At 39.8% G+C, this 24,502-nt stretch overlaps 1 protein-coding gene across 2 annotated transcripts in view; it reads right to left on the bottom strand.

Annotated features, from left to right (window-relative positions):
* The window catches only part of raver2 (ribonucleoprotein, PTB-binding 2), a 79,368-nt gene that overhangs the window by 31,836 nt on the left and 23,030 nt on the right, over positions 1-24,502 (bottom strand). The window lies entirely within an intron of this gene.

Below are 24,502 nucleotides of genomic sequence, written 5' to 3'. Positions count from 1 at the left end.
GTGCGTGTGTGCGTGTGTGTGTGTACTGACAAAAAAGAGAAAAATATAAAGAAGAGAAAAGGTGTGAAAAGAAGAAGATAGACACACTAAATGTAATACATCAGCCCTCCAATTTGAGGGATTTTAATGCTGTAAGTGCTGACATTTTCTATGATATATAAACACAAGAGGCTCAAATGATTTAAAACAATTTACACAGTCAAAAACACAACAACTTTACTGGATAGCCAAAACTAAGCCACCACAAAACTCAACCATGAGGGAAAACTTGGATCTCTGCCCAGTCACTACATAATACTGATCTACACTCACCTAAAGGATTATTAGGAACACCGGTTCAATTTCTCATTAATGCAATTATCTAATCAACCAATCACATGGCAGTTGCTTCACTGCATTTAGGGGTGTGGTCCTGGTCAAGACAATCTCCTGAATTCCAAACTGAATGTCAGAATGGGAAAGAAAGGTGATTTAAGTAATTTTGAGCGTGGCATGGTTGTTGGTGCCAGACGGGCCGGTCTGAGTATTTCACAATCTGCTCAGTTACTGGGATTTTCACGCACAACCATTTCCACCACAAACATCCAGTATGTGGCAGTCCTGTGGGCGAAAATGCCTTGTTGATGCTAGAGGTCAGAGGAGAATGGGCCGACTAATTCAAGCTGATAGAAGAGCAACTTTGACTGAAATAACCACTCGTTACAACCGAGGTATGCAGCAAAGCATTTGTGAAGCCACAACACGCACAACCTTGAGGCTACAACAGCAGAAGACCCCACCGGGTACCCCTCATCTCCACTACAAATAGAAAAAAGAGGCTACAATTTGCAAGAGCTCACCAAAATTGGACAGTTCAAGACTGGAAAAATGTTGTATGAGCCATTTTGAACATTTTGACACATGACTAGTGACTGAATATCAAGCACAAGGTAAACTACAGTGCCCAAAATTCTCATCACTGGTGCATTTTGTCTATGGATTGACCTCTAAAATGGCAGCCCAGCCCCCATTGAGCTTCTGGAACCACTTTACACATCAATTTGTGTAATAGTAATCAAATAATGAATTGCTTTTATACCAAAAATAGGAGAAATGTGTGGTCATGTGTAAAACGACCACCAGAAACAGCAAGATGGAAAAGACAGAAGACAGAAAAGATAATTTATTAAAGTGTGAGGTAATGATAGTCTTTGTGGTTTATTCTCTAGGACTACATCACGCATACACATCCACAACAATTCAGCAACAAAGACAACATTACGTCATGCCAAGTTCCATGTCTAATCATGAGTGCACAATAAATAGTCAGGCTCCACAGGAAATGGGAAGTTGAATGCTGGAGTTTAGGTTCCAGGCCCACAAATCCCTCAGTAACTGTTAAATTATTCAAATTAAAACATTGGCAGCTGGTGTTTCTGCCACTCATCAGAGGGAACAACACAGCCAGAAAACATTTGACTGATGAGTGCTTGTTGGTGCTAAAAAATGGTGCTTCAATCACAAATTATGATTACTCAGTCTAAGCTGGTCCGATGTGGCTTTTATTTCAAGACAGCAGGTTAAGCTACTTCAAAACCTAAAAGGTATTACAAAAACATTTTAAAACGTATCCAGAACATAGAAACCTTTCAAACTGCTTCTGAGTCAGCATCCACTTTTCCATCAGTATTGTGCATGTTCGATATGTTCCAAATGGTCCTTCCTTCACAATGGTTAAATTTCAAACCAAGCTACGGATAGTGCAACACATAAGTACTGTATATAGCTCTAAAATTCATTCTAACCATACCAATTAGAGCAGCCATTCTTCATAGAAGTAAAACCTTTAGAGACACCTTTCAAGCCTAAAAGAGGTATTTCAAGGTAGATTTCTGTATTACATTTCTTTAAGACTAAGAATTTTGGCACAAACCAGTTTCTAAAGTTCTGGGCAGACCTTAACTTGTCATACACCGATGTCAAACAAGCAAGTTTAACATCAACCCAAACAAGCACAGAAAGTTCACATTTTTATGACATGGTGGATAATTTTTTTTATATTAAAACAAATTTATAACAATTTACAATAACTATTTATAATAACTATTTTTGACAGATTTTAAGATTTTTATAAATGCATGTAGGGCTGCAACTAACGATTTACAAATTACTTAAAGCTATTCTTTATTTACATAGCGCTAAATCACAACAACTGTTCTCACTCCCGATTGGTCAGTGGCGCTCAAAGTCACATACTGACTCAAAGTCTGGCAAGTAGGAATACTGTGATTGGTTGATGTAGCGGAAAACTATGGTGATTGGTCAAATTTGCGGAAAAGTTGCGGGTATTCGTCAAAATTGCGAGTTGCACCGGATTCACGGTGCTTGATACAAAAAGCTGCTGTACAAATAAGTGCAGGCATCCATGACTAAGTGCATGTGCAGATCAGGTAGGCACTGGAGTCTTTGATGGAACGTTTTACACAAAATAATGTTGAAATGAGCAACAGACAGATTTTTCTCAGAGAACATAAATGTAGCTCTAATGTGAGGTCAGGGTTATGCTAACATGGAAAATCTATCCCCACCTCTCTGAATCTTTATCTATCACCCTGCTTGTACTTGTTTTCCTCCCTCTTCTGCAGCTGTATCTCTATTGATCTCTCTGTTTTTGTCTTTTCTTGGCTTTTCTACCCAACTTACTACTTTCTGTATTTCTTCAAATCTATTGGCTTTATGCATGGCTGTCCTTTGGTCTCTCTCCTTACTTCGCTATCAGTTTTTTAGTTTAATCAGTTTCTTTATATTAATTTCTATGTGCCTCTATCTGTCTTCACATACCGTCTCCACCGAAATCAATTACCTCATACTCACGTGTGTACACACACACACACACACACACACATACGCATACACACTTTGTAATGGATCTCTTACACTAAGCTGAGAGCCTAATCTGGTTTTAACCCGCTAAGTACACTATGTAACATTAGGCATTACGAGGAGATGGAGAGAATATGGTTTGGGCTTTTATGCTAAAGCTCTCTCTCTCGTTCTATTGCGTCTAATGACACAGTGCAGCCCGACAAGCGGGGGCTGTCAAATCCTGCTCAATATTTTCTCCAGCAGTGAAAGGGAGCACTCTAAAATGCTTTAATAGCTTACAAAATAACCTTATAATTTACAGCCTGGCATTTATTGAGTGGGCTGCCAAGTGAACTTTGCACATCATTCAGGAGAAAAAACATGAAATATAAATATATTCACAAAAGCGCATACGTCTTAATTATGGGTCTCCAACATGTTGATTATGCCACATGTTCATATGAGGACTGTGTAGGGGCACAGGAAAAGTAAAGCTGTTAAAATTACCTTGAAGGCTGCAATTCTGTTGCCACGTTCCCTGTTGAAGGAGCTAATTAAAATCAGGGGAGTTACTAACGTCACGGCGGGCCCCTAAAACTCGAAGGGCTGATCCTCCTCGTGCTGTGTGGAAGGGGGTCTTGCTGTTTCATCCTGACCCAGAGGCCTAGATGAAAGTCTCCGGGGGATAGAGGAGTCTCACAGAAATAAACAACTCAGACGGCTGACAAGTGAAAATCCTCCTGAATCTAAATTCTATCCACGTGTGATAGCTTTCTTAATGCCTTCAAACTCATTGTTGTTAACTCCTTGAATTATTATAGGATAATAACTAGGGAAAACATTTATATAACTGTTTAATGATAAGTGTAATCCAACTGAGTAGCATGTTTCCCCACCTACATTTAGATAATTAGCATACCAAGATGGGATTTTGTCTCGTAAAGAGACCTATTTTTTGCCATGCTCGCGGTGTCACTCTAGGGATGGCAAAGTTGGTCGGTCTACAGGTCCACCACTTTGATCTAGGCAAGGTACGGCGAGGCAGCTTTTTTTGTATAGCACATTTCAGCAACAGGGCAATTAAAAGTGTTTTACATAAAACATTAAAGTGCAGTTAAAAACGATTAAAAAAATTAAAATCGATAAAATATGAAAAAAGTTACAGTGCTGTATGAGAAATTAACAATTATTTAAAGAAAGGCAGCATCAAAAAGAAAGGTCAACCTTGATTTAAAAGAACAGAGTTGGGACAGAACTGCAGTTTCCTGGAGTTTGTTCCAGATATGTGGAGCATAAAAACTGAGAGCTGCTTCCCCGTTTAGTTCTATGTCTGGGGACAGAAAGCAGACCTGTCCCAGATGACCTGAGAGGTCTGGGTGGTTCATTTATCTGTAATACAGCACACATATCCATATCGGAGCAAACAGTGTAATACACCTTTAATAGCGCAGTGCCCCATGCAGCAACTTCAGGACCCTCGGATGAAGCTGGGAAGGATTAAACAGGGTTTCCACATCGTAATAATCCTCCGTGATAATAAGGACATTTTAAATGACGTTAATAATTACCCATATGGGTAATTATTAACGTCAACATTTCTAGTATTGGTGTGTTAAAAGAATTATCGGCCTCATTTTTTGGGACAGGCTGTGGTTGACGAGGAATGGATGCTAAATTTGCTGTTAAGTGCTTCTTCTTACTCAGTGGATTCAACATTATTTTTCTATTACGTAGCATCACATAAATTGAGGAAGAATTTAAAACACAAGGCCCGGGCTTGTTTTGGAAAGAATCATGAGTGCCACTAGGCGTGCAGACTGGACCCGGCACATATCAGTTAAAGCTTACTGCATTTTGTACACAATCATCCTCATCAGTCTGGGGAGACAGAGGTAGCTGCTGTCCTTGAAGGGACAGAGGTGCCTGGCATTTTACTTTTGGTGATTGTCAAATCTGGGGCAGTTTGACGCCAGGGGCGAATGATTGGAGAAGGAAGGGCGGTAAATTTGGTTCCAGCATTAACCAGCTGCTTAGCTGGTCAGTGAACTCCAACATGGGTCAGGGGGAAAAAGGGGAAGGGGTGAGTGGAGAGACTGACAGTATGGGTGGGGTAAACAGATTGACGCGTGTTGGACAGGTGAAGAGGGGGCTTGAGCTTTCTCATCTCTGCTCTGTGGTTGCCCATGGCAAAATCTCTGCTCAGGTGGGGGCTGTAGTGATTCACTACAGCACTGTCTTGTGTCTTACTCTTGTCAAGATTCCTCGTCTCATATCCTTAGACAAGGGGACAGATGTGTGTCGCAGAAAAAAAAGTAAATTAGACGTGAACAGCTTTACTCCTAGCGTGTTATGGAAAAGCCCATCTGCTTTAAAAAGATGTCTGCAGACCCAGAAAAAGTTAAAATGATCAATGAACTGCAGAGAATGGACAGTACATGCAGTCAAAAGCCATGTGTTCAGTGCCATCAGTCTGACGAATCTCTCAGCTCCTCTTCTGACTGGCGGTAGAGGGCCACTGATAAACACCTCTGTGTTTAGAGAGCTGAAGAAGTTTAGTGTTCTGAAGATCCATAAAGTCCAGTTTCAGCAATTTTAGACTGTTGCTTTACAACATCATGTGAACCTACAGGCAGTACAATGTTCTTCACAGTTAGGTGTGCTGCCACGATATCAGGGATTCTTTGGCAACGTCAGACCCCATGTTTTTGGGAGTATTTTGGTGTTTTTATTGAACATGCTTTTTACATATCTTACAACAGAGTCACCCACAATCAGAGTTTGAGGCCCAGTTGTTAGCTTTCAATGTAGCTCTTTACTTTTTGAATTGCTCTCAGTCCTTACCCTGCTGTGTGACAGTGCAATCCAGGTCATCAGACGGAGATCCGGGGTCCTGCAGCAGTGGAGCAAATCTGTTAACCAGTTGCACCCTCGGTTGTTGGGGTAGCCTTTTGTTGCTAATTCTCCCTTTCGCAGCTGTCCACGGCTGTCCCCTACTAAGTACAGAGATTGAAGAGGCGCTCTGCCTGGATGATAATGCCAGCCAACCTGTCCTATCGCAAATCTCAGGGCGCTGTGCCCTGCCCGTTACTCGTCCTCCCATTTCCAAGGATAATGATTTACTCTCAGGCTTTGCACCAAAAGAGTTCCAAGAAAGACTGCTACTTGTTGATTTATTACCCGTTCCACAGCCCTCCTGTTTCTCTGTAGTCTTGTTGGTGCTAATGAGTCATGTGTTAGCAGGTTTTTGTCTATTCTTTTGGTCTATAGTCAACCTAGGGCTGCCGCTATCCATTCTTTTAGTAATCGAGTATCTCCAGATTATTCCATAGATTAATCGAGTAATCAGATAAGAAATAGTTAGTAAGGTAATAACTAGTAATTATCAATAGTAAATATATTTATTATTAATGTTTACTTAAACAATGGAAACCTGTCTTTTCTATTTACAGTATTCAAAAGACAGGTTTCCTTTAGAAAAAAACAACATTTTTTATAGCCAAATTCCAAGACCCTTAAAAATAATAAATTTTTGGTGGCCCAAATGTTAATTTCTTTCACCCCCTTCTCCTTCTTTCCTCTGGCTCTTTGTACTGAATATGCAAAAGAGCTGTTCACTAAGCTGAGGGTAAACATGACGGTGCAAAGCTTAAAGGAGGTCCATTCAACTACACTGTTAGGGGACCACATTTTCAGATGCCTAATACTGAGTGAGGAGAAAGAATAAAGAATGCAGACAGGTCATTCATGTGCATATTAAATAGCCATGCTGGGGGGAGGTGCTGGTTTGTCTCTGGCAGCAGATACGTTTCCAAAGTTTAGTAGCAAACTAATAAACAGTTAGACTACAATATGATAGCTTTTGTTTTACACTGTTTGTAAAACTTCACTATTTGCAGAGTCGCAAGCTGCGCGGTGGACGAGAGCAGCAGACGATTATGTTACCTTCGTGTCATGGAGGAGTACACTGGATGTTTTCTACTGAGATGATGTAGCAATATTTTTGTAGCCTAAAATGATCCCAAACTTTCTTTCGTTTTCTTCCTTCATTTGTAATCTGTGCCTTTAGTCTTGTGTCCACAGAAGTGTCAGCCTGTTGGGCGCTAGTAATAATCCTCCATGTGGAAACACAGTGAGCCGTACACCATAAGTTACATTGATTTAACAAAGCTTTGAAGAAAAGAATGGCGCTTTGAGGATTTTTTGTAATCAAATTATTCAAGTTATTCGAGGAATCGTTTCGGCCCTAAGTTGATGTGATAATGATAAGTCAAAGTCCAATAAGTACTTTATTAAACCGTATGTGTCCCAGGCCAGGATAAGAAATTAACTAACAATGTAAAGATCAACAAGCTACTGACTGACATGTTCAAATTTGATTCATTCAATAAATAATTATTTTTGTCTTAAATCCACCAGCCATTTTCATTTGCAACATCCTGAGCCTTTTTGGTAAGGTTACTAGGAAAACTCAGTCCAGAGTAATTTTATTCTCCTCAAAATAGGTTTCCTTTTCATTTTTAAAGAACTATTAAAAAAAAATCCCAACTGTTTTTGTAAATTTCTGTCTCCCGCAAATTCTCATGCATTTTGGGCCGCAACAATCTCAAAAAAGGCCACGAAATCCTGGAGGGACTGGATTGTGGCTCTTAGTTCTGTAGCACCAATAAACCCTCATCCTCTTTTGCATCTCTGTGGCTTTAAATTTGCCTCCATTACAGCATCAACATGAGTAAACACTTCACACAAGCTGCATCCTCCTCTCTCGCTCTCTCCAGCATTCCTCTCATCCTCAAAGCCTTTTGTCTTCCACCACGTTGGCCCTCCCACACTCCTCTCCTCTCCATCAACACCTCTTCTCCATTCTGCTTCCCTGTTCTCTCTCTCACTGTTTCCATCCATCAGTCCCCCCCACTTCCACAGGGACATTATGGCTTAAATATTTGTGGGTTCAATAGGTTTGAATTAATATGAAAGACGTATGTAGTACAATATATGTCTAATTGTTCATTTCAAAAGCATTGCATATAGTGCTAGTGAATTATTGCCATGGTTGGGGTCCGGCTGGCCATGAGCTTTTTTTTTTTTTTACTATTTCTATCTGAGTTTTCTGTTGGCCTGCCCCGTTTGTCCATGCTGTTTTCTTTTTTCTTCATTCTCCCTTCTGCTGAAGCCAGCTGACCACGGACACCTGAGTCTCATCCACAATCACCTGCTCCCGCCGCTCACACCTGCCTGACTTCTCCAATCAACAACAGTACTTCAACCCGGGCTCTTCAAACCATCTTCACTTAATCGTTGCTCCAGGCACGCTGCTGAAACTTGCTACAAGTCTCTTCGTCCTCGCATTTTGTATCTCTGTGTTTCATGTTTTCTTCCCCGCAGTCGTCACCTCCACTCCCGTTCTATTCTGCTGGCTTCTCCTCTCAGTCCCCCTCCCACGGCGTCCTGATTCACTCTTTCTCCGTCTCCGCTCCTAGTTCCTGTGTCTCCTCCTCGGCTCCACGCTCCCGGTTCTCCCACGCTTCCTCTCCCGTGTCTCCTCCTCCAGTGTCCCCACCCCCCGGCACTTCCCCAGCCTACCGTCCTCTGCGTCCCGGTCCCTGGTGTCTGCCTCCCTTCTTCTCTTCTCCCTCTTTGAATATTACAACTTTTATTTTTGGTGAGCCATGCGTTTGAGTCCTTCTGTTCTTCCCATAACAATTATATCAGTAAAGCATTGCCACATTTATTTTACCAGTCCAGTCTGTAGCTACGTTTCCATCCATATGTTTTTATCCAAATTAAGTGATATCAAATGAAAAAATGCCTTATGGAAACAGTAAAATTCGATGGAATTTCATGAATATCTACTCAAAGGAAATACGTTCGGTCTCATTGGATTTTATCATGATTGATATACGGCCTATGCGATAAATGCTGATGGAAACATTATTTGCTGAATAAATAATGAATTGCAATTAAGTTTGAGGTCATTTTATGGTTGCAACCCGCCACAAAACAAAGAAGTTTCCGCCCAGTTTTTCCGCTCTGTTTGCACACATGGCGGGTGTTAACAAGTGTTTGGCTGTGGATGGACGTGCTGACGCTTACGGTAAGCGTGCTGTCTCATTGCTGGTGCTCCAATCTCACAGACGCTATTTTTCTGCTCCAGCAAAAACCTTAATGAACTCTGCTTTATTGTTTAAATCTGGTGGACAAGTGACTGGAATTGGAGATGTGAGAGTGTTTAAGTGCATTAAACTACACTTGCTCCGCTTAGAGGCTGCATCAACGGGGGCATAGACATAAGCATTTGTTTGATTTCATATACAGTGTATATTATACACATGTGAGACTTGAGATGCAAATTGAGATTGAAATTAGAATACAGAATGAATACCATTGTTTCCAAATGTAACAATGTAAAATCCCTTTTGAAACAAGTGACTTTACAAAAGGTGGATATTCATATTTAGAAGTAATAGCTAAGAAAAAAAAATGGACATGAGGCAAAATGTTTTTGTAAGCCTTTTTTATTGTTTCTTTCTATTTAATAAATGTTCTATTAAAGTATATGAGGTAGGTGGGTGTTTGATGTATAGATTGACAGAGAGATGGAAAAATTAAGGGATGACATGCATGAGAGGCAGCTGCTGAGTGGAGCTACCACTCAGCGTCTCTTCAACCAGCCGCCCACTCACCCATCCACAGCTGCATGGTTCACGCCACTCTTTTTTTCACTCTAAAAAGGGATCCATCACTTAACATATCCACAAAGTAATTGTATGTGGGTATATACAGTTTTGTAGTATACAGTACATATAGATATTTGCATTTCTAGTGGAACCAGAAACACTAAATAATAATGCCATGAATCTGAATTTAAACATATGATTAAAGCAAGTATAGCTGCTCTAGCAGTTTGCATTTTGAAGAAAAGGTTAGTCACAAAATACAATCCAACAGTTAATAACTGTGATAATGCTTTTTTCACTTTAATTGTGCATGTGATCCATCCCCTGCTGGCCATTGTATCAATTCATCACCTATTGATCCTTCCAGTAGATAACTCCATCTCTCTCATTTTTTCTCTGTTCTGCCCTCCCTCTGCCTTTTTACCATTAGTCATACAATCTGCCATTTTAAGACAAGCTTAACCTTCAACCTCCATCCATCAATCAGTTCCTTATTATCCTACCACCACCCATTCTGCAGATGGTTTCCAACCCTCTCTTTTCTGCCCTGCTTTTCCCGCTTCTTCCGTCTTGAGTGAAAAAGACATTTACTGCATCTGAACTATGATCTAACCAAATACTTTAAATCACAAAACGGAGTATTCGAAAACAGACATGTCACTTTGTGCCACAGCTGTAAAATTGTATGCGATCTAGACCTACAACAATTAGTCAATCAATTAGTTAGAAAATGTAATTGGAAAAAGAAATTAATGAGCAATTATTTTGATAATCAATTTTACTGTCACTTTTCAAGCAAAAAAACTTTCTTTAAAAATTACCCAACAAAATATTGAATTCTTATTACTATTTGATTAGTCTAGATCATCGACAGTACATTTCCAGGATAATCGCCTCACGTCCGTCATTGTTGGATGTTCCGCCAGATATACCTTGCCTTCCACTCTCTGTGTGTTGCAGTTCTCATACTCCATTCGATTCAGGAAAGAACACCTTTCAGTTAGCAAGCTACATGCTAAAAATGGCAGGTTTTGAAGAAAATTTGGATCACGTAACAAGCCAGGTATGATTGGTTGTTTTATGGAATGGTTGTAAAGATTTACTGTTCAAAGAATTTGTTTACGGCTTTTACTATTTAACTGGGATGTTTTGGGACTGATTGGCAGTATTGCTGTGGACAAAATGCAAACGGTGATGCACTGGTAATTGAAAATAATACCATGTGTTCAGCTAATTTAAATAGCTCAAGGTAATGTGTTTTGTGAAAAGTTAACTTCATTTACTATTGTATGTGGCGTTTTCTTTTGCAGGCAAATGTTCCACAAAAACCCAAAACCATTTTTCAGAGGCACACAGCGGGGGGGGTGTCCAAAGCTTAGCGCCGCCCAAGACAATTGTGATTGGTTTAGAGAAATGCAAACAACCCAGAGCGTTTTTTTCTACTATCTTGGAATGTATGTGTGGTAGAGCCAGACCTAGAGCCACAAAGCTTTGGAGATAGGTTTGGCAATATGTGACTCCTATATAATATTAATACAAATATCTTTGGGATGGTCCAAACAAGGAATTTTACGACATGACTTTGGACTAAATAATAATGGGCCTTTTTCATTTTTTCTGACTTTTTATGAACAAAACAATTGAGAAAATAATTGGCAGATTAATCAATAATGGAAATATTAAATATGCATTAGTTGCAGCCCTAATGTGATTCAATGTGGTCTTCAACTCTCACACAGAGTAGTGAAACCATGCACCCGTGATGTCTCACTCACATGCACACCAGTGAAAGCAGAAGGTTCTGTCAGTGAGAAATATGCATATTCAAAACTGCATTGTGAAAATACCTCAGGCGGGCAAGACTTCCACTTTTGATGCACTCTAAAGACCAGCTTTGTGTGTGTGTGTGTGTGTGTGTGTGTGTGTGTGTGAGTGAACGTGTGAATTTCTGTGGTCAGCTGGTTATCATAAGTTCTTATCTTTTGTGTGCATTTGTGAGCTCCTTAAACAGAAAACAATGTTGAGAGCCCTGATAACACTGTGACCAGAAGTACCAGACAAACACTAACATTATGTGTATGTCTGCATGTGTGAATATTAGTGTACAGCCTTGATTTATACAGAAGCTTTTAACCAAGAGTGAGACCATGTGTGTCCGTGTGTATGTGTTTTCATGTGCATTGGTGTAAACAGATAAAACCAACAAAGTAAGTTAAGTAATAAACAGTAAGTGATTATGACTTAATGAGACATCTGCATATTTTTTCCATATTTCAGAGATGCCTGCCTTGATCAAGGCAAGCATCTCTGAAATATGTAAATATGGCTGTGGCAAATAAAGAGTGTTTATTTGCCACAGCTGGTTCCAAGTTATTTACATGATTTCTACAGCAGTTACTGCTGTTTTTGCTTACATTTCACAAAGTGTTCACCATAACTGCACTTTTCTAGGTCTTGGTCAGAGCTGCAGTTTGTGTTTGAAGATAAAAAGATGCCACAAATGGAGGCAATAATAGACTCCATTAAATCCATTTTTTAAACCATAACTAATAACTGTACATGACCCCATGCCAGCTGAATAAATATAGAAGGTACAGCCCATGCACTGGCCATCACTGGACAGCTGGTGGATTTTTTTTTTTGCAGACCAGTGAACCCTCCTCCATCAGAGCTCACAGTGGTGCTGGGTCTCCAAACTTGTTGCTTATTGTGCATCCCTATTCAGTCACTTGCCATTACTAGCTGACACCTACTCTTGCAGAGTACCATGAGAGAACTCCAATGATCCAGTTGCGAGGCAAATCCAAGAATAAACTATGGCTATCTAATATAACATATATATTATATAGATATTATATATCTATATAATATCTAATATGGCTAACTATCGGTGGTTACTTCATGTATGCTAGGCTAGCCTCTTCTAGCAGTTAGTTAAGTCGGAGAGTAGAGTTCTTCACAGGCAGGGTCCAAAATTAGCACCATCCACCTGCCAAATGCTGGTAAAATGTGCACGTGGCTGGTAAATTTCTCCACTCACCAGCCAAAATAACAACGGTGATCTATTGAGTGGCTGCAACAGTCATACAAACACAGCACATGCAGATTAAGTAGCTAAATGGGTGACTAATCACCAAGGTTATTAATGACCTACTGTACTTTAATTCAAAATCATTATCCTGTTGTGGGTGTAATAGGGAGTGGAAAGATGCAGCACAGAGCACACCAAATGCAAATAATGGTTTGGTAGTTTAGGGGTTGGGAACCATTGCTCTACAAAACTATATTTTAAAGAATATCGACACTGTTGCTGGAACTATTTAAAAATGCACACGGCTGTATACTCAATACATGTTATCTGTGTGTACGTACATCTTTGCTATGTACAGTATGTCTGCATTTGTCAATCTTTGACAGGACATTCTGGCATTGTAGTAGAGATGCGCCGATTGACCGGCCGGTGACCAGAATTGGCTTTCACGTGACTGGCCATGACCGGCGACCGGCAGGTCAGACTGACATATGCCAAATTTATGCCAGACAAATGCACTCAGGCGCCGCATGTTTAACATCTCACAACATCAGCATCATTGTTTATGAAATGTCAGAAAAGCTCTGCAGAGCAGTCTGCTTTACTAATCTCAGGCGAACGGTCAGTTCCTGTCTCACCCCTCTGAGGCTGGAACAACTGGAACAAGAAAACCACACTCAAGAATACAGCATATCGGAGAATAGCGTTGGGCATAATCATTTTGATGAATTTACTGTTTTTCAGAGAAAGTTGTAATCAGCGCATCTCTACATTATAGGACAGATACATTATATTTATTAGGATTGGCACAATTTCAATTTAAAATCCAAAATTCATCGTAAAACGGTTTGTATTTCCATTAAATTAATTAAAATCAGTTTCAGTGATTTCCCCCAGTATTTTGTTCCCCTCTCTCCATCCCCACCTACTAAAAAACAGGCACCGCATAGCTTATCGGCTGGTAGCACGCAGCTAAATACACAGGGTAACGATAGCTTACCAGTAGCCTGCAGCTGCTCTTTTCAAAACACCATGGCGACAGCAGGAGTCGGAGATGACGGAGAAAAAACAGAAAATCCTGAATCGTGACGTTCCTAATATTTATGCATGGACTTATGGATGTAAAATACAGAAACAATGAGGCAGCTTCTGGTGTGGCCATAATTTCACACTTGTCCTAGAAAAAAATGTGATAGGCCCCATTATTGACAGTCGTCTTGTAAGGAGGCAACAATAATGCTGGTGAGAACCGGCAAAGGAAATAGAACTATCACAATTCCCATCATCATTACTGTCTTCTTCACTACAGCAGGTTTCTTTAACAAGCTGAAGTGTGTGCATGGGGGTACTTATCACTTCATTAGCTACCCACAGTGCACTTGGCCTGATGAAACTGAAGAATTTAAAATAATGAACAAACGCACAAACGTGGAAAAGCACACGCAAAAACATGATACAACATATTCACATAGTCAGCCTGACAGCAAGAGGTAACAGGGCGTGTGTGTGTGTGTGTGTGTGTGTGTGTGTGTGTGTGTGTGTGTGTGTGTGTGTGTGTGTGTGTTTGTTCAAAGATAACAGCCACATCACTTTTGCGTGGCTGATTTACATTTCGTGATTCAGAAGGAGACAGATGGACAGATGATGAAAGAGAGGGAGAAAAAGAAAAGAGGGGTGGAAGAGAGGGAGTGCAGGGAGGGAAGGCAAGAGAAAGGGAGAGTAGTGACAAGCTTCTGTCCAGGGAAGCAATTAGACGGACTAGGCTGCTGTCACTTAAGACAGGGAGATGGAGAACAAAAAGTGAAAAAGAGTAGTGTTGAGTCTCATAATGGTTCGGTTAGTGGGTATTATGCAGTCCTGTGACAACAACCCCAAACACTCACAAAAACATCCAATGGCAAATGTCTTAATCCACTGACTGAAGGGTCAAATCCTCAACTACAGTACAATTATGTCCTAATATGAATAATAACTCATGATGCGTCTTCAGAATTTGTTCACATAAAATCTTCTTTAGCCTTATTGTTACAAAGCAAAATCATGATGTTCACACAAGACTACATTGGTTTTCATTGCTTAATGTTTGTGAATGTTGTTCTGAATGCAGTAGCATTTATTTTGGTCGTGATATGCCAAAGTTGGTGTTTTCATACTTAGCTACACAAAGTTGTTTATCCGTAATTTGTGCAATTTGAAATCCGATAGAAATTATTTTAAGAATTTTTGTCATATCGGTCTTGAGATGCTACTTACCAAGTTTCATGCAGATCGATTGCACGGGTTAGGGGGAGTTTGGCAAAGCAGTCTTTCAATAAATTGCAATTTGTTTTTACGCATAAAAGTCTAGGGCGGAAATGGGTGTGGCCTATATCAGGAGATTCAGATAGATCCAGGAAACATCCCTTTTTTACAAAGTGGAGTCACCAAAAATGGACAACCGATTCCTAAACCATGCTGTAGCAAATGCCTTAAATAATGTCAGACGTACTTGCAAATCTTTTCTGTGAGACAATTACATTTTGCTGTCACCTCTTACTTTTACGAAGCACAATTTGTTAACTTTGTATAAAATGCTTTGAGACATCCCTAACCACCAATGTAAAGCAAAGAGCAGACAGGCAAAATGTTGCAATGAAAAGATGAATTTTAAGGAATTCATGAGCAGAATTGTCCTTATATATTTATAATTTATTCCAATTCAGACCACACATTCAATACCCAACCCTAGTGATGCCTCATATAATGAGCGTAATGTTTTTCCAGACATTTACAGAAACCCCAAGGCAGTGAACCCCAGCCGTTTCTCTGACTATCAACTTCCACGTTCTGCTTTCTTAACCAAATGCAGCCTTCCAGACATCACAAAGATCAGCAAAGGTAATCAACTCTCCATTCAGCAACGTCATTACCAGAGAAAAACACAAACCAACAGTAACCCAAAGACATAAATTTGTCTTTGTAGGGGGGGGGAGAAAGAGATTAAAGCAAGAGAATAATTTATTAGTGTAAACAACAGACAAAAGAAGGCAGTAAAAACAAAAAACAAGAAAGAGCTAAATTAGTGTTCTAATGGAACAATAAAAACTGATGCAACTGATGGATGGTGTGCTGCAGGACAACAGAACCAATACTTGTTACTTAGCTTGTGCTTTTCATCCACACCGTCACACACACAGAGCACCAGGCCAATGAGCTTTTTGCCAGCATGTGCTGTCTTTATTACTGGACAGTGCAACGACAAACACAAAGGTCTCCATTGAAAGGCCAGGATTCCCAGGATAAACCCTGCCATTGTATTTCGAGATCCCTGGTTCCGCAGCACTGCCGAATTAGTACACATACCTCTGGACTTGTGGTGGCGGCTGGGTCACTGTGGCTGGTTGGATAGCCTGATGCCTGCAGGCTAACAGGCCGGCAGACAGCTTTATCTGCCTGTCTGTGGGTCCTAATGTAAACATGTGCATCTGTGTGCCTGTCAAGCTGTCTGTCTGCCTCCCTGACTGAGGATTCAATTCAGGGCTAAAACCAAAACAAGCCTCAAGCTTCTTCCATATTCAGTATTAAAAAAAGGAAAGTTTGCCCAAAAGCCAACTGTCTTGCTGACCTGCATTTTAAATTGTTTTGTATCTTTGAAATTTGCTTTTAATGGAAGATATACTGTGAAGCTCAACTTCTTTTCAGCTGGTCTGTGATTCTAAACATTTGTGCATATAAATAGTAACAAGCTAAAAGCAATGCCATTTAAATTATTGTCAGTGGAAATAGATTATGTAAGATAAAATTTGATAATGAAAAATAAATAATTGAACTTCATGAATGTGCAAGTGAATTTTGTTTGGCCTGTTCTGATTAAACTACTGTATTAAAATTAACATGGGCAGTGGAAACACACACCATCATTTCTTAAAGGCCTCTGGCCACAGGTGATTTAAAACATATGATAAATCACACATGAACAGAGCTGGAGTGTGAATATGTCAAATGTGCAGCCAACCCATAATCTGCTCTGATAATGATATTTATATCTAGTGCTGGCAATCCCACCACAAAGTAATGTGAGCATGGAGACAGATAATGATGGATGCTTAACTTTTTGAACACAGGCCATGGACCAGCTAACAAGTGGCTGGTAAAGTGCCTTCAGTTTGCTAATGATGTGGAAAGGACGCAAGGAAGGAAAGAGGCATAGGGGAGGAGGGACAGAGGGATGAGGCAGTAAGATGTGGGAAGGAGGAATAGATCAAAAGGACAGTGAGGGGATTAGATCCTTTTAGAGGGGATGATGTCTTAGCTAGAAAAGTGTTATGGTTAAAAAACACACATCAGGAGTTCAGGAAGAACAGAAGTCCTGGAACTCTGCCTCTGCTTGGGTATGGTATGTGTGTGTTCAGGGTGAGGGTGAGGGTGAGTGTTTAAGGAAAAACCATCATTAGCAAAAACCATCGAAGCAACAGCCCGAGGCAAAGCCGCAAATGGAGACACAGAGGCGCAAACACACACACACACACACGCACACACACACACACACACACACACTGACGATGGAGGCAGACACAGTGAACTTATATGGTCATGCCAAATCTCTTCCAAGCAGTTTCAATTAGAGCAGGGTTTTTTAAGCCACTGCTGTGTTAACACAGTCACATGTGACTACATGTTAATGGGAGTAAAATATGTAATCTTGGCTGTCAGTGTTGTGAAATTCTCCCCAATCCTGGGTCACATTACTCCTGAAACATTTTCTGTTTATGTAGTATTTGGTTGAAAAGCATTTATTGTGATTTTGACTGTAGAAATTGCAACTATATTCTACTGTCTACTGCTAACTATAATAACTACATGGCTAACGGCAGTAAACAATGTCATCTGGGCCAATGTTGTTAAATTCTCCCCAATTCCCCAAGGTCGTATTATTGCTGAAACATGTCTGATTGTGTAGTGTTTGGTTCAGAAGCCTTTATCTGCTTCTAGTCTATTTTAGACTGTAAAAAGTGCTGCTTTGTTCCACCACACACATGACCAATGCTGGTCAATTATCCCATAATTTTGGTCACTTCACTGCTGGGACATGTCCGGTTGTGTAATATTTGGTTTAGAAGACTTTATTGGTGATTTTTCATGATACAAAGTCCTGCTATATACTTCGTTGCAGTAGCTCCAGCTTCAACTTGTGAAACATGAAGTAGAGGCTTCAGAGTTTCCAGGAAGCACGCTGGCCAATCAGAGCAGACTGGGCTTTTTCAGGAGGAGGGATTAAAGAAACAGGTGCTCTATGATAACCCCACATCATCACATACCATTCACCATACCTTGAGATTGCCATGGTTTTATTTCAGTTAGCCGAATAGCTGGTTTAATTTGCATTGAGAGATGATTTTATGGAAAGTTCCCCATGCCTATCTCTAGGTCTGGTGAAGGGTATGTGATGATGTGGGCCTATTTTAATTCCAAAGGCCAAGGGAACTTTATCAGGATGCATAGTATCCTGGATCCATGTAATAACTGGCCTTTAAAAATACGCATCTGCCTACTTCAACGGGTATTTAACATAGGAGTGTATATACTCATACACCCTATATTTTAAGGATGAACATGTATTTATTTCATAATGAAAATTGGTGTCCTTAAAGGTTGATTTTTTCCGCATTTTTGAATTAAGGCAATAAGATCAATTTCTAAAAGATGATTTTTTTTTATTCCTCTTAACTTAAGCTGGGGTTCCTACACTCAGGAGCAACACCGCACACCCTAAGGAAAAGGACTCCAACACTGAACTAACTTAATACTATTACACCAATACAAAAAGTGAATCATATTAATAATGACTGTTATGTAGTAGCATTTCTAAACTACAAAGAAGGTCTCGCATATGAGAACTTTAAAAGAGACAACTAAACGAAGTTGATGGCCAAAACTATGAAAATTAAAAGCTTAGAACAAAAAATTGTTTTCAATTAACTTGTGTCTGTTACAGGTCAGTCTATGTGAAGTAACTCCTTTATCTGATATGTCTAACAATTACAAACACTGGATTTTCATATAGAAAGTAAAAATGAAACTCGTGTAAAAAAACAGGGGTCCAGTTTTCTGTCTTATAATAACAAATGGAGTGCCCACACACAAACGCACACATTTTACCTTTTCAAAACACACACACACACATTCACACTCCCAAGTGACAATCTTAGCATTTAGAATCTTTTTCAGAGTCCTGTCATGCTTGTCTGTGTTTTTATGTCTGCATATGTGATACACTTAGCTCAGGGAATATGTGTGCATTTCACACCAATTATAAAAACCTCTCTCCACACAATAAAACTATTCGGCCGTTTTCTGTTCCCTGGGGTAGTTATGTCATTTTTAATCCAAACCTACTCGACAGCAGAGCCTGACCCATATGTGATGCATAAATAACAGCCATTTTATTTTAGCTCATTGTTTAAGTTAATCGTTTTTGTGTCGAAGTATATTGACAAAACAAGCTTATGTTGATAAATACCATAATTCTTCAGGTGTGTAATGCTCAGGTGTGGTCAACACGGACAAATAAAGGCCGGAATTCAAGTTCATCGTACTGTACATTTCTACCAATTTAATTTAACAGAAATAACAATACAATCTTGCTTCTTTCCTACACTTTGTTTATTGTGAAATACGGTATTCATGTTAAGTACTATTTTCCTACCGGTATTTTAGTCAGTGTGGCTGTATGCGTTACTCAGCCAAGTTTAGTTTTTGTAGTAACGTACAGGTGCCAACAGATGGCAGTAGACACATTGGATGTAACACGGGTCTCATTAAGTGCTAGCAGAGAATGACGGGCTCTGGTGCTAGTGACGGACTTTTCAACAACAAAACAAAAATAGTTTTAAAGTATGTAGAGGAAAACTTGCAAGACATTTCTACATTGACCCCAGGAGAATCTGATACGGGAAGAAACAGAAGGATGAACTGACAAGATTAGCCGACAAGAGCAGAGCACAGCTAGCTAGCTGGAGGTGGGAGGAAAAAAGTTAGCCTGGAGCTAGAAACAAAACTAGCTAGCTACCATTTGTAACGTTAATCATATACTGGTGTGTTGTAAACCAGCAATGTGTTTTACAAAACTACTATATGCTCTTATTGTAATATAGCTGCAATACCGTTGTTCTTGTATTTGAAATAAATACCCGGTACATTTACAGGGTTCAAACTGACACAATGGAGGTGTCTGATACATTCAGACCCAGAATGCTTTGTCACCCTTCTGGCTGTTGTTGTATATGGTGAGTTTTTTAAACTCTTAAAAAATGAATGATCTCTGTCCACTGGAACGCTATGGCTTTTTCTTTTTAAAAACAGTTTATTTAAAACAATTATACCTATCAAACAGATAGAATTAGATATAAAGGTCTGCTTCAAATAGAAGCCTGGTACCTTCTGCAGTTCAGGTAAATAAAGGCCACGGTTTACATTTGAGGAATTACGGTAACATATTGATGGTTTATGTGATTGTAAAACCCAATTATCTATAAATTGGCAAAAAAACACAACACTATTTCCATGTTGGGCCACACACTGTGATAAAGCATGAATCCCATGAACGTTGAGTCATTACAGAAGATTAATTTGGATGACACTAAAACCTTTGTGAACTTTTTTTAAGGATTTTCCACACAGAGGGAATGTTTACTTCCTTTCTATGACTAATATTTCATTATATGTTTATTACACAGCCCAGGGGCTGATAAAAACAGCAGAACGATGTATGAAACCAATTTAAATCCAATTTTCTTTTTAAGCTAATTTGAGTGATAGCTGATAGCAGCTGTGTTCTGCTGCCTCACAATGAAAAAACACGGCTTCTTTTCAATATTTTGAGCTCTATCAAAAAATAATCTGTTTAGTGTGCAGTGTAAATTCTCCAAGAGGGTGCGGTGTCTGAATTTGATGAAGAATTATCACCATGCAGCGTGATTTGTAGGCAAATAATTCCACCTCATAAAAAATTCAACATTTTTATAATTTAACCTTGCGGGGAAATGTGAGTGAAGCTGCTAACCTTGAACAAATTACATTAAAGACAGCTACATCAGAAATATTTTCCCCCTATTTTCGAGCTGCATCTTTATAATTTTATGTATGATGTGCTTATGTTAACTGCTGTTTTACTTGATGCAAAAATCCTCCCCTTGTCATGTTATGTTATGTTGTACGTTTTGTGTCCAGATTGCACATAAAAGAAAACTAAAAAAACGTAAATTAAAAACAAAAAAAAGATAAATACACCTTATAAAATTTGTGAACAGATTACCAAAACGGTTAAAGTTCATTCCTGGCTAATTCTTGGCTGAGTGCTTAGCAACAGTATAAGCTGAGATTGATTTTACTCTCTCTGTTCATCCTTGTCTCTCGTTCTCACCTCCTTCTGTTACACTGAGTAAAAGTACCGCCCAATTTCTGGGTTAGCTTCTGTTCTTTACAAGAGTTATACTGGGCTTACCTTTTTTGGCTTGGTTTGAATCCAGCCCAAAGCCAATGTTTACAAAAGCATTTCAGACTATATCCTGATTTCTAAGCCCCTAGTGTCAGGTTGTGTTACCCAGGAGAAATGTTCTGCTTCGCAGATGCAGCAACAACAAATACCTTGTCAAACAGGAAATGAGAAAATGTTGTGTGGTTAGATTTTAGCAAACACAACAGCCATAAGAGTCAAGAAGTACCACCAACAAAATCTCAGAATTATGAAAAAGGATGCCAGGGTAGTGGACACACTGGCCCTCATTTATGAAACGTACATATCAATTTGAACATGAGCGTAGGTTGCGAGAAAAAAAAAAACTATACACGCCAGAAAAAGTCTGCACCACTGATTTAGCCAGTGGGGTTCTGCACAACATTGCACAGGAAAACAGGGTGCCATAAATGTAGTGACGAAGCAGCTGACCCAATGCCCAGAGAGCAGTGTCCAGCACAGCCCCAACTGGGGGCTATACGAAGGAGACAGGATATTACTCCTCGCTTTCAAAAAGGTATAGTGTTATGTTTGGCAATGATATTCAATACAGGAAACATGACAATGCACAACATTTTTATTTATTCTTCAGGTTTTTGTTTGTCTTTTAAAGTAGGGCTGCACGATTATGGCCAAAATGATAATCACGATTATTTTTATCAAAATTTTGATCACGATTATTCTCACGATTATTTGTTGATTTTAACCAAAACAAATTTAATCGTCACGTAGGCTATTTATAACTGTGAGAGGGAGTGTGATGGATGCTACTCACAGAGAGACGGCTGACTCATTATGAACGGGTCCCGCACGGGTCGAATGGTGGATACACACGTCGTGTGTATGAAATGTCTGTATCGTCACTGCGCTGCATTTTTATGAACAATGATATTCTTGCAATGGATCACATCTCTGGCCCAGGTCCAACAGGCTTCGTCTTACACGCTGTTACTCTACCAACTGAAGTTAGTTGCATTCAATAACTTCTTCGCTGTGGCGACCGCGATAGCAGATAGGAGAGAGAGTAGAGGAGAGATTCAACACAAGCACGGCTTTACAGATGAAATGGGTCATGTAACGCAAAATTAAACCATATCCATATAAATAGCATTGCGAGGACATTAGCACCGGTGCGTCCTAGAGGAGCTAACAGCTAACAGACGCTACTATCACCGACTAGCACTGGTCACTGCTGTTGTCTGAAAAACAACAGACGGGACAAAATGTTGCGTTTACAGGTAAACTGGTAAACCTTAAGACCGACGTATAACCGACTGCTATCTGTTGAGTTTTCCTCCCGTTACTCTGTCCTCTGTGACTGTCTACATCTAGAAACTAAGCTGCACGGTGCAGGGAACTACTCTGAATGGCTCATCAGCAGACGGCTTTACGGAGCGGTAGATTGGCTTTGCAAAAACCCCAGAGCGTTCTATGAAATGAGAGAGACGGACGGACACCTTGTTTATTTAGGCTAACTATATTAGCTTTAGCCTGGCTGGTAGCAGCTTTCTAAGGGGGGGGGATGACCGGGAGACGTTGTGACTACGTTGCATTAATCAGGTGATTTGTATTTGCAGCAAACATAAAACACTGACTACTGTAGCTTCACTGACTACCCAACAAAAACTACACGCACTGTGTACCACGGTACTTTGCTACACACAGAGAGCCTCACTTCCCATAACAATAAACCTTGTTGAATTAACGTCACACACACACACACACACACACGCACACACACACACACACACACTCACATTGGCCACTTGGCTACCAGTCTTAAAGGGGAAGGGTCAGCCGGCCATGTAAAAGAACAACGGTGAAAGTTTACTTTTCTATCAAGCAGCAAAAAAGTTTTAGCTTCAACATTGCAACGTCCTGCGATGTGACTATCACGCATGCGCACTTCGCGATGTTGATACTAAAACACAATATCGTTCAGCCCTAGCCACAAGTGACGATTTCTTTCTGACATTGACCGACATATTTCGGCTTGTTTTTCCAGCCCCCTCTGCTGTCAGGAGACATGGTGGTGGTCCAGCGCGGGGGGGCAGAGGACATGCGCTCTCCCTCACAGCTGTTGCCTGGCTCTGATTCACAATAAAAAAACAAGAGTAAAATGAAAAAAAAACACTGCATAAACTCTGCTACCGTGTGTTTATTTAAATATAGGTCCACCTACATGTAGGCTTAAGAGATTGCAATATAACCCTATATATTACTATTAGGAGTATACAGTACATGTATGTCAAGGATGTATGGATTAAATAAACTTCAGCTGGAGTCCAATTTAATACAGCAACACTGTTAACCGCATGAGTGATCTCTTTCTACTCCACATTCTTCCTACAACCCAATACCAGTTTTTAGGCTGCCAAATAGGACACACGTTGCTGCAAATTAAACTGAGATGTCAGGGTTTCAATCTCCACCTCTGAAAAGTGCCACTTCTTAGCCGGATTACGTCTGGCCATATTGTAAATAGTAGGGGCGAGGCCTCAAAACCGAGAATCTATTGGGGCGTTTTATTTAAATTACAATCATTTCCAGCCGCTGCATTTATCAATGTAAGACCATTTTTACACTCTGATTGGTGGGATACGAGCGTTTCATAAATCCCACGTGAAACCTGTCAGAGGATTTTTGTGCTCCTATCTGCACTGGTTACTATGTTAGGTTGATAAATGAGGGCCACTGTGATTTACAAGTGATCTCTGTTGAGCACAAATCAGAAATACTTCAATGGTAAGAGAACCGTGCAAGAATAAAGGTTTTGCTGAAATAGATATCAATGAAGCAGAGACACAAGAAGAAACTTTTGAGACATGAAAGTCATAAAAAATGTAGCAAAGGAACGCCCTCATATTTACAATTTCAGAAATTAACAGATGAAAAAGAACATTTTCAACAATATTATCTCACAACTTGTGCTCTTGCCACTTGTGCATGCTTTTTTCTTTTTCACAAGATTCAAATTGCAGCTGAGTTACTGTCCTCACTCAAGTGAAAATATTCAACACAATATGCCTGAGATTGTGGATCTCCATATACAATATGTACATATACAAAAAAGAATGTTAAGACTTTTCAGCTCATTCACTTTAAACCAGAGTGCTTCTCTTCAAATGTATCAACTGTTGCATAATAGCAGAGATGGAAAGAAACATAAAATCTTATTATTATTTTTTGTTTTAAAGCTGTGAGACTTTGAGAGGCACAGAAGGTAAAAGAGACAAAAGACACAGAGGGAAAGAGTGAGTCAGACTGTGAACACTTGGTTGGGGTGATGATATCCAGCTGCCATGAAAACTGATCCAATGACAACACACAGACACACACACAGACACACCACTTGAACACAGAAACACAGCTTTGAATTTGTTATGACACATATTAAACACACGCATAGGCATGTATACATCAGCACAAACACACATACATAAACACAAGGGTAGATCA

The sequence above is a fragment of the Etheostoma spectabile genome, chromosome 9, assembly GCF_008692095.1.
Source record: "Etheostoma spectabile isolate EspeVRDwgs_2016 chromosome 9, UIUC_Espe_1.0, whole genome shotgun sequence".
Lineage (NCBI taxonomy): Eukaryota > Metazoa > Chordata > Actinopteri > Perciformes > Percidae > Etheostoma > Etheostoma spectabile.
The sequence above is the reverse complement of the archived record's forward strand: the minus strand, read 5'-3'. Positions and strand labels throughout refer to the sequence as shown.